Raw genomic sequence first — 9,605 nt, 5'->3', positions numbered from 1 at the left:
GCAGGGGAACTTAAGATGCCAGATGGAGCTGGAGAAACTGCTGAGTGGCCCTGGTAGCTGCATGCACAGTGAAAACCATTAATATTTGCTGTAATGCAGATGTCTATTCCCCCAGAAGTTGTCACAGTTGCCAGAATTACCAAGTGACCCTGGCTGGAGCCAGCTGCCCTGTTAATTGATATCTTTCATTTGTCATGAAGATTCTGCAGTTTATTGGCATGTTTAAGGAGTTTCTATGGACTGCAATGGGAGTTTGTGACACAGTGATTGTAGGGTTTGTCTATTACATATAAGTAAGGGATAAACTAAGATAGCTTTAGCATAATTAATGCATATTATACTAGAAGTGTCATAGAGTTTGAAAAACATTACTCAGCCTACCAGACTGGTTGTAGGCAGAAGCAGATGAAGAGATTATCCATGTCCTCTCCTTTTGGGAATCATGTGGGTCCAGCTCCATGTGTCCCTCTGCTGCTGTCGCCCTACTTTCAGTTACCACAGACCTCACTAGGATCTACACTAACTTGATCATACTTTATACCTACATTTCTGCAACAAAGGCAGGACTTGCCTTGCAGGAGCTGGGAGGGAACAGCAGATAGAGAGGAACCAGTGGCTCTTGTTCATGTTTCTCCACATGCTGCATGGGTGGTGGGCCCGTGCAAAGCCAGGGATTGCTGAAGGTTGCAGCAGAAGAGCTGGTGACGGAGAAATAAGCTGCATGATACTGCATGACAAAACAAGAGGCCAAAACCTTATTTGAACTAGTAAGCAGTCGGTTTTGCAATGCTAATCAGACATGTACCCCTGACCTGCAGCCAGCCTGGAGATGCTTGATACAGGAGCAGATGAATTTTCCTCACTTAGTGATTTTGAATGGCATGACCATTACGATCATTCCTCTGTAAACACAAGAGGGCACTCCCGCCTCACTCCTCAGTGGTTTGTAGCACACGGAAGTTTTTAATGTAACAGATTTGCAGCTAATCCATTGTACATGCTTTGATAACACAACACTGTGCATTTATAAACATTTATAGTTCATGCACTTACAGGCCATATTCAAGAAATGTGGTCTTGGTTTGATGCTTTCTCTAAATTAATATGTATGGAGAAAAGATTGAATTTAATCCTGATCTCAATGCAGTAAAAACAAAATTCATATGTCCTTTTAACCGGAATCACACTGAAACTGGGGGCCTATAGACTACTTGTTGGGATTTTAGGTACATTAGCTCATGGAAACAGAGATTACTTGTTTTGTCTACAGTGAAAAAACCTCCAAGAGCAACTACAGAAGGTTAATGAGATTTAAAGTTGTTACACTTGCCAACACTAGTGTCTTGAAGTGGAATGTCGGTGATCTATTCATATAAACTTTTTGTTCACTCATTTTTGTCTACCTAATGTGCTGTGCTATCAGTGCTTTTCACACTCTAGTCACACAAGAAAAAATGTATTTTAAGCCTACTCAAGGGCCTTTTGCCTGTAGGGGTCAGAGTTTCATTTGATCGCTTGGAAAGATTTTAACTTTTAATATTGTTCAGCAAAGTGAAAGGAAAGCTAGGCTTGCAAAGGAGAACTTTCTGTCCATTTTGAAATACAAATGAAATCCACAAATCCACTCTTTAAACGTAAATATAAATATTTACACACTCCAAAGTCCACTGTGCTAATTATCTCAGTTTAAATGCTTACAGTTCCTTCATTTGGGGAGAATTATTTGGTATTGTCTAAAGCTTTTCCATGGAGAAACAAATTTTAACTGTACATTTAGCCTCTTCACATTCTTTCTTCAAGGTGTATTTCCATACTCTTTTGTGTAAATGGGATGCACTTTTCATTGTTCCTTGACAGTACTCTCCTTGTGAAGTCTGTTCTAGCCTCTGTTTCCCATATAAGACAGAAAATGTCAGGCAGTAGAATAAGGAGTGGGGTGGGAGGAGAGAGGCCTGGCAGTGCCCCATGGGAGATGGCAGATTTGTGTACATGAGTCTTGTTGAGATACTAGATTGGTGATCTTCCTCTGCACTTCTTACCCCTTCTTCTTACCCTCATGCTTCCTTTGGTCATTATGAGTTTCATCACCAATTTCTTAAACTCTTCCTTTGGCCAGGAGGTCTGATGTCTCTCAGAATATTTTTGATTTGAGATGCTGAAAGCAAGAAACAGAAAAAGGATCAGCATCATCCGGTGCATCACTCTGGGGGAAAATTTGAGGACTAGAAGTGTAAAGTACTAGAATAAGAATTATGTAGAGTGCTGGCATTAAAGGCATGTGAGTATGGGCTGTGGAGATTTGCATTGCATTTTATCTTCCTGACACTTTTTTATTTTGTGGCCCAGCAGACCCATAAGCTCATGCCTGACTGCTTCATAAAGTAGACTGTTAAGTAGGTTTTGAAAAGATTAAAATCAGACAAAGTGTTTGCAAAGTAACTTCATAGAAAAATATTGGATCTAATTGAATTGTCAGTTACCAGTTGCTTCTTCAAGGAAATCTGGTTTACAAAAACATTCATTTTGCCTGAAATAAATGAAGCAGTGACAGATCCTTTTGTGTTAATGTGCTCATTTCATTTTCAAGCATGATCTTCTCCTCAGAAATAGTAAATTATTTGTAAGTATGGATGTTTCTGAAATGACGGTCATAAAAGTTGACTTTTAGGTATGTTAATGAACTCTATTGAAGAGGCTGGCTGCTCTACAGTCAGCCTCCTCTGCCAGCACCAGGAAATTGCTCCCCCAAAGAGGGTCAATAGTGATTATTAAAACAGAAGAAATCAATTTGAAATGTTAGTGACTCTCTCATAGGTTTTTTCCTTTTCCTATAAATGGTCCTAGTCATATGCATGGCAAAGTTGGTACAGGAGGGGGAACTTGTCTTAAGTAGTATAATTTGAAAATCTATCGTGACTATGAATTTTGTTACGAGACATTATTGTAATTAATTATGCAGTTTATTATTGATAATTATTCATTTTCTATTTCTATTTTTTTTTTTATTGAATTATGAGGCCTGTACATCCCATCCTCCATCACAGACAAGCCCATTCCTTTCTCCTGTCTTACAGCAACATGAAGTGGTCAGGCCAGAGATGTGTTGGTGCAGTGGTTGACTGATGGCTATTACATCCACAAATGCTGTGTAGAAGCTTTTCTACCCTGTCTTTGAGCTGTATATGGAAAACCTGGCATTTTGTGCAGGCAGCTCCTGGTGCACAGAGCATGCTGCCCAGGGAGAGTCCTGTGACACTGGAGGCAGCATGGGGATGTGCTGAGGCCAGTGCTCTTTGGGGACAGCCAGTCTTGGCAATATCGGCTCTGTAACCTCCTTTTGTCGACTATGCTTTAGCAATAAAGTTAAACTTCTCTGTATGGTTAGACTTCAGTTTTGGATGTGTTTAAACAGTGCAGGAAACAATTGCCAAGGAGAGAAATTGTGAAAGGCCTTACACCAAAAATATTTGTTTAAATCACATTTGCAAGTAAAATGACAAAAATGGTTTGCTTATGGCATTGGCATATTGTAGTTCAAGAATGTCCTGAAGGTAGATCCTGAGAGGGGTAAGTCAATATGTCCTGAATCTCATCCATGCTTGAAAACATGAGTTTTGTGTGACTGCCTGCTCAGAGAAACCTACCACAGTTAGTGATGGAGCAACTGCCCTCAGGGAAACCATGCATCAGGAAAAAGAAGACTGAGATGGATTGTTTTGAAACAGTATACAAATAATGTGGAGTATTAGTGTACTTGACTGCTGTACAGACATTCAAGCAGCAATGCAAGAAGGAAAACCAGCAAGAATTATGTGGGAGATCATGAAGCAATGTCTGTAGACAAAATCTGCCACAGTAGTTCTGTCAGTAAAATAAAAACTTGCTTAATGTTATTTGTGTGGTATGAGAATGGGACAGAAAGACAAGACACAGAAGTGTTCCAGTTTATAATTATAATAACTCAGCATCAACTGACATCAGAAGTCTGTCAACTAACTTTAGTAGACCTTTAGTCAAAATGTATGTCACTGAGAAATACCAGAATGGAGACAGCAGAATAATTTGGGTGAGCATCTTAAAAATAAGACACAATGCTTTAGCCATCTGCTGCCAGTCATCACCAGCAAAGGAAAGTCTCTGAAAGCTCCTGAAATTCCAGACAAAGCATCTCCAAAATGCTACTGAGTAGAAATTGCTCTTGAAAAGTAGGACTATGCAATGTCAGGGGTGCCAAAGCAGCATTCAGAATCAAAAATATGAAAGTGCTTGTGTTGCTAAGCTGTATATTGCTTCAATGACTACAAAGCTGCGCCTAATCTCAGTCTCTTTGTGAGGCTGCAGTTTAAGAGTGGGGCTACAGTTTAAAATAATCTGGTGTCAACATCAAGGATGTACAATTTTGAGGCCTCTAAACCATTATTCTAATGAGAGATCAAGTTATTTATTGAGATACTTAAACTTTGACTTGTAATATTTATGGGTATGTATGATCCATGGTCATGGATCCACGATCCAGCATCCTCAGGCAGCTCCAGAGATAAGCAAACTGAGACACCCAATACTGCAGTTTGAGCTATGATGGCTATTGAGCAGCTAATAGCAGCTCAGAGTTACTAATTAACATGCCTAGACATGACACAATTATTAATCTAAGTGGATAATTTCTGTTTTGGCAAAACAATGGTAACCAGGGCACTATGAGAGGGAAAGGGTTGAGTCATCTGAGGGCAGAAACAGTCACAAGTTTGCATACATTTTGCTATTTTAACTGAACATTTTTAATGACTTTTTGAGTGGCTGAATCAAAACAGAGAACCTGTAGTTTCCACTCCCTAATGTCGAATAACTTAGTTGTGTAGTGTTATTCAAAATGCCTCCTCCACCTCCTCTTTACTTCCTTAGATCTGTGCAAGGCACTGAAGAGTCTCGTAAGGAATTCAAATGTACAGAGCTGCTATGTTTGTGCTTACTGAATGTGAAGGCAATGAGGATGAACCCACTCCGTGGTCCTGCAGGGGCTTATTCACTTCCTGAGCACTGACTAGGAGGCCAGAAACCTGTGCTTTGTGTCTGGCTGAAAGTTGAAACACGATGCGAAGAACTCAAATAGTGAATTTTTAGAAGGTAGAATTGCAAGTGAAAATTCGTGCTGTACATGAACAAAAGGATTTTTAATAGTTCTCACATCTCTCATAAATTCATTGTCATTAATCTCAGTGAAACTGTGCTGAAACTGAATGCAAATCTGATTCTCCTCTTTCATTCTGCCTCTCAGGAAGGGATTTCCTGTGGAGACACACTGGCTCGCTCTAGAAGCCTCTGTGTGGCCATGTGATCCCATTGCAGTTGTTTTCTAAATGGTGGGAGTTGCTGGGTAAGATATCAGCAGGCATGGAGCAAGTGAATTACTTCCAGAGAAGAAGTTAAATGCTAGTGACTTCATCTGTTCACTAGAGAAGGAAGATTTTATTTTTTTTCCCCCCAGAGGAAGTGGGATAAAAAAACAAGATTCAGGATGTACAGATCTAGGAATGAGAGCCTTGTCCTTGCAGCACAGGATTGCTGTTCTCAGATTGCAGACCATGATCTTTGTATTGAATCTGCAAGGCCAAGAGACTGTGGTTTATTAGGCTTGCTCTGTCTGAGCTTTTCTTGATATGTTTGTATCTTGGTTTCACTTGGCCTAGCTGCGACAGCAGTTTCTCTAATTGACCAGTTATCTGTGGTTAATTTATTTTGCTTTTGTGCATCTTTGTGTTGTACAACCATGGTTCTGTACAGATATTTTAGCCAATAGTAATTCTATATGTGGAATGAGATATTTATAGCTCTAACACAGTGATGTAGTGTAGAGAAGTACAGCCCTGGAGTGATAGCATTGGCCTTGAGAGACAGAAAAATGGAACACAGCACAGAGGAATGCAGGCAAGGGATGATAAGAGATAGGGACCTATCCTGGCACTGGAGACTCCACAGCTATGAACAATTCTACAGCTGCCAGATAAGGAAGTGCAGATCTGGACAACGCTGGTTGCAGTGGTAACAAAGAACATAAATAGGTAGAATTTTTTGCAGTGAAAGGTATGTGTGAGGTGCAGGGAGTCTCTCAGATACTCTGGATATCATCAGTGCAGAGCTACCCTGGAAATGATAGGACAGCTACACAGCCCACCTCCATGGACCTTCAGTCAGACAAGTGGAGTAGACCTCTGCGAGGAGGGAGACGAATTTTCCTGGAACTGACAGGTGGTACAGACTTAGAGAAAAAATCTCAGTTGCTGAAGGTCACTTCACTCTTTACTGCAAAGATATGCAAAAATAAGGGCACACTACCAGCAGCACTGGCATGACACTGTCAGATGTAGTATTTATGATTCTGTCACCAGGAGAACACAGTTGAGAAGCATTAAAGTTGAGAAGAATGCACTTAGTAATTCACACTTACTCTGTGTAAGCTAAGTGTATGCATAGGTTTTCAAGCTATATTGTATTAAGTTCCTTATATGATTCTATAGATTGTTTACAAAATACTCTGCAAACATCTTCTCTTAACAGTCCTTCAACATCTGTTTCAAAGGTGTTTCTGTAAATGAATATTCTGTTATTGGTCTTCCTGATTTCCTTCAGTGAAGGAGAAAGATGATGGAGTGTGGTTTATCTCTGAAAATAGGTTTACTCTACCCATCTAAAAATGTCCAGTACCCATGAGCTACTGCTGCTGGCTGGTTTGTTGTGATTTACAGCAGACCCACTGTGCCACAGTAACAAATGTGTGTTTTCCCTTTCAAGACATGTTCTTTCACGCTGTTGATGAACAGTCTTCCTGGATTGGGCCATCGTCCAAAAAAAAAGAATGATACATACAATAACCTCAGATCTTGATTTCTCATTTAATTGCATTTCATGTTGCTCTAAGAGTGTCCTCTCACTGTAGTATTATCCTTAAATAGATGTCAGGATATAACACTGGCATATAGTTAATTTGTGTAGGTGGTTTCCTTTTCACAGATATATTATGCCCAGTAGTGCAGCAATTTGTATTTGTTTCAAGCAGGCAGACAAACTTACTCTTGTGCTTGGCTCAGTGCAAGGCAGGACTTGTGGTATTGTAATTCAGAGATTTCTTCCAGAGGATGAAAAACATCTGTTGATGTAGAACTCCATGGCTCAGGAATCAAACACTCTATCTATAGTCCCTAAATGAGAGCAATGCAGCTCCTTAGTGCTTAGAACTGTTGGGGATTTTGATTTACATTAGTCCTGCAGTTTCATGGTGGACTAAAGGCAGTCTAATTGCACAATATTATTGTCCCAGCTATCAGCGCATGTTCCGATCTCTGCTCTTGTATTGGCTCAAGCGGTGCTTCAGGTGTTTATTCCTCAACTAAAACTGCAGTAAGATTAGTTCCCAGTCAGATCAGCAACCAAACTAAGCTCAGCCCCAGGTGGTGAAGACTGAACCTGATGTGGGAGGAGTACATGGGTAACACAAGGGCACCCATTCAGTGGTGCTGTGCTTTTTGATCACCTTGTTGTGGTCATGGTGCTACACCAACAGACATGTTTCTTACATCTGTATTTTCAAGGCTGACAGAAAATGACAGGAGCTAAACTCACAGGATGAGATTCTTCATCACAGCCAGTGGAATGATTGAAGCCTTATTTTCTGCAAATTTCTACCTCACAAATCCTGTTCCCTCTCTTTACAATAACTCAAGATCCCCCATTTTGCTTCCAAAATTTTACTTTTTTTGAATGTAAAAAATGAGTGAAAATTTCACTTTGTGAATGTAATGGCGCTCTTTTGGTTACTTAGTTTAGAGAATTTATAGAGTGCTAAATATTATTGCATTAAATGATCTCTGAGAACCTGGTGAGAGCATGGAAGATGGCAATGAATTCTTGCTGTGCTAGAACTGCTTCCTCTCTAGCCCACTGGAAGAACCTGCAGCTTCTCATACAGTATTTTGAAATCTTTCTCACAGAAAGATTTTGAAGGGCAGTCATATTGCAGAATGGTAGGCACCAATAAATGTCTTCTTAAAAGGAGAAGGCTGGATGAAACGTCTCAAATAAAGCTCAGCTCCATTTTTGTAATATGATGCTCTTACTCAAATCAGCTTGAAAGCTTTCCAGCAAAGTCATGAGTACGCCTAAATTGATCACATTTTTACTATACCTGTTTTACAGTAGCTGACATTGATTTGATATTATGGTTCTATTTTAGTGCTTTGTAAAATGAGTGCCTTAACTCATTTTTCTCATCCCTACTCTAATACAGTATTCCCGTCTGTAATCTGTAGAGGCAGCAGAGATATACTATATACAATTCTAGAAATGCACCAATCAAATTATTATGCAGTTCTCGTGCACCATAAGAATACAATATGATGTGAATAATGTGTTGTCCACACCAGATTTATGGGTTTGCATTCTTGTTGCATTTCTCTTTCTCTATTGTTCGTATTCTCTCAACCATTTGTAAATACTTAGGTATAAGTTATGCAGATGTCAACTGCCCTTTGTTACCATGGGTCTCGAGGCTGAAGTAATTACAAAAAGATGTTCATTTCAGAATGCACCATGAGCTCTAGAGTTATACCTGGAATTCTTGTTTCAGGTTTCAAGATGATACGTTTACCTTCTCACATAGATGTAGGAGGGGGGCAAATTGGAGCAGGTCTTTGTTCCCAAATAGAGGGACAGCATAAATTAGCTGCAACCAATCCCAGTGAGAGATCAAGGGAAAAATCTGAAAAAAGGATGTCTTATCTTTTGTGAATAATAACCAGGATGGCAAACACTTAAGCAAACTGGACATCCCTAAGGGGATGCACCCATGAATACTGAGGAAGCTGACTGATTTGTGCACAGAGAAATAATTACTGCAATTAACTTTGTAACTTCAATTTTTAATGGTCAACGTGGATGATACTCATAAAATTTAGATCGGTGTCATTCTGGTTCATTTCCCTTGCCTGTACAAAGCACATTCAATCCACTCATGGTTTTCCTGGAACATCAGGCTTTCAGCTCATTATGATAAGGTACATTGAAAGAGGGATCACCTTACTTGAATATAGAAATTTACAGCAATTTGGAAACTTTTGTTTCCAAATTAATTGTGCATCGTATTACCCTGCTTGGGGCCAGCAATATCCATCAGAGGGGTAGGGCAGGTGCCTGGGGAAAGTATCAGTGTAAGACACGTAATTTCTCATGTTACTGTATCATATCAGAGACCTTGGGTTCTATGGGTTCCTTTCATTTTTCAGTCTCGTCATTTGCAATCTACAGTAATGTTGCCACTGTTATTTTGGTAAAGTAGCCATGGTTCATACATCTTTGCAGGTATAGTGACCAGAATGTCTTTTTTTCCTTTTTTTTTTTTTAATGTTAATGTAATACTGCATTAAAGGATTAACAGTTCTAACTGCATATAATAATTTATGACTAATGCATTGTTTTATGTGACAATATACCTCTTTGTGGTTTCCCAAAAGCAGGAGACATGTAACATCTCTGACATAAATTCATAGTGGTAAACTTTCAATAGGTATGAATTTTTCCCCAGATGCCCAGCCTTTTGAATTCTCTTAGTTTCT

This window comes from Pseudopodoces humilis, chromosome 3, assembly GCF_049639895.1.
Source record: "Pseudopodoces humilis isolate 2021_Gansu_Grassland_sample_001 chromosome 3, ASM4963989v1, whole genome shotgun sequence".
Taxonomy (NCBI): Eukaryota; Metazoa; Chordata; class Aves; order Passeriformes; family Paridae; genus Pseudopodoces; species Pseudopodoces humilis.
The sequence above is the reverse complement of the archived record's forward strand: the minus strand, read 5'-3'. Positions refer to the sequence as shown.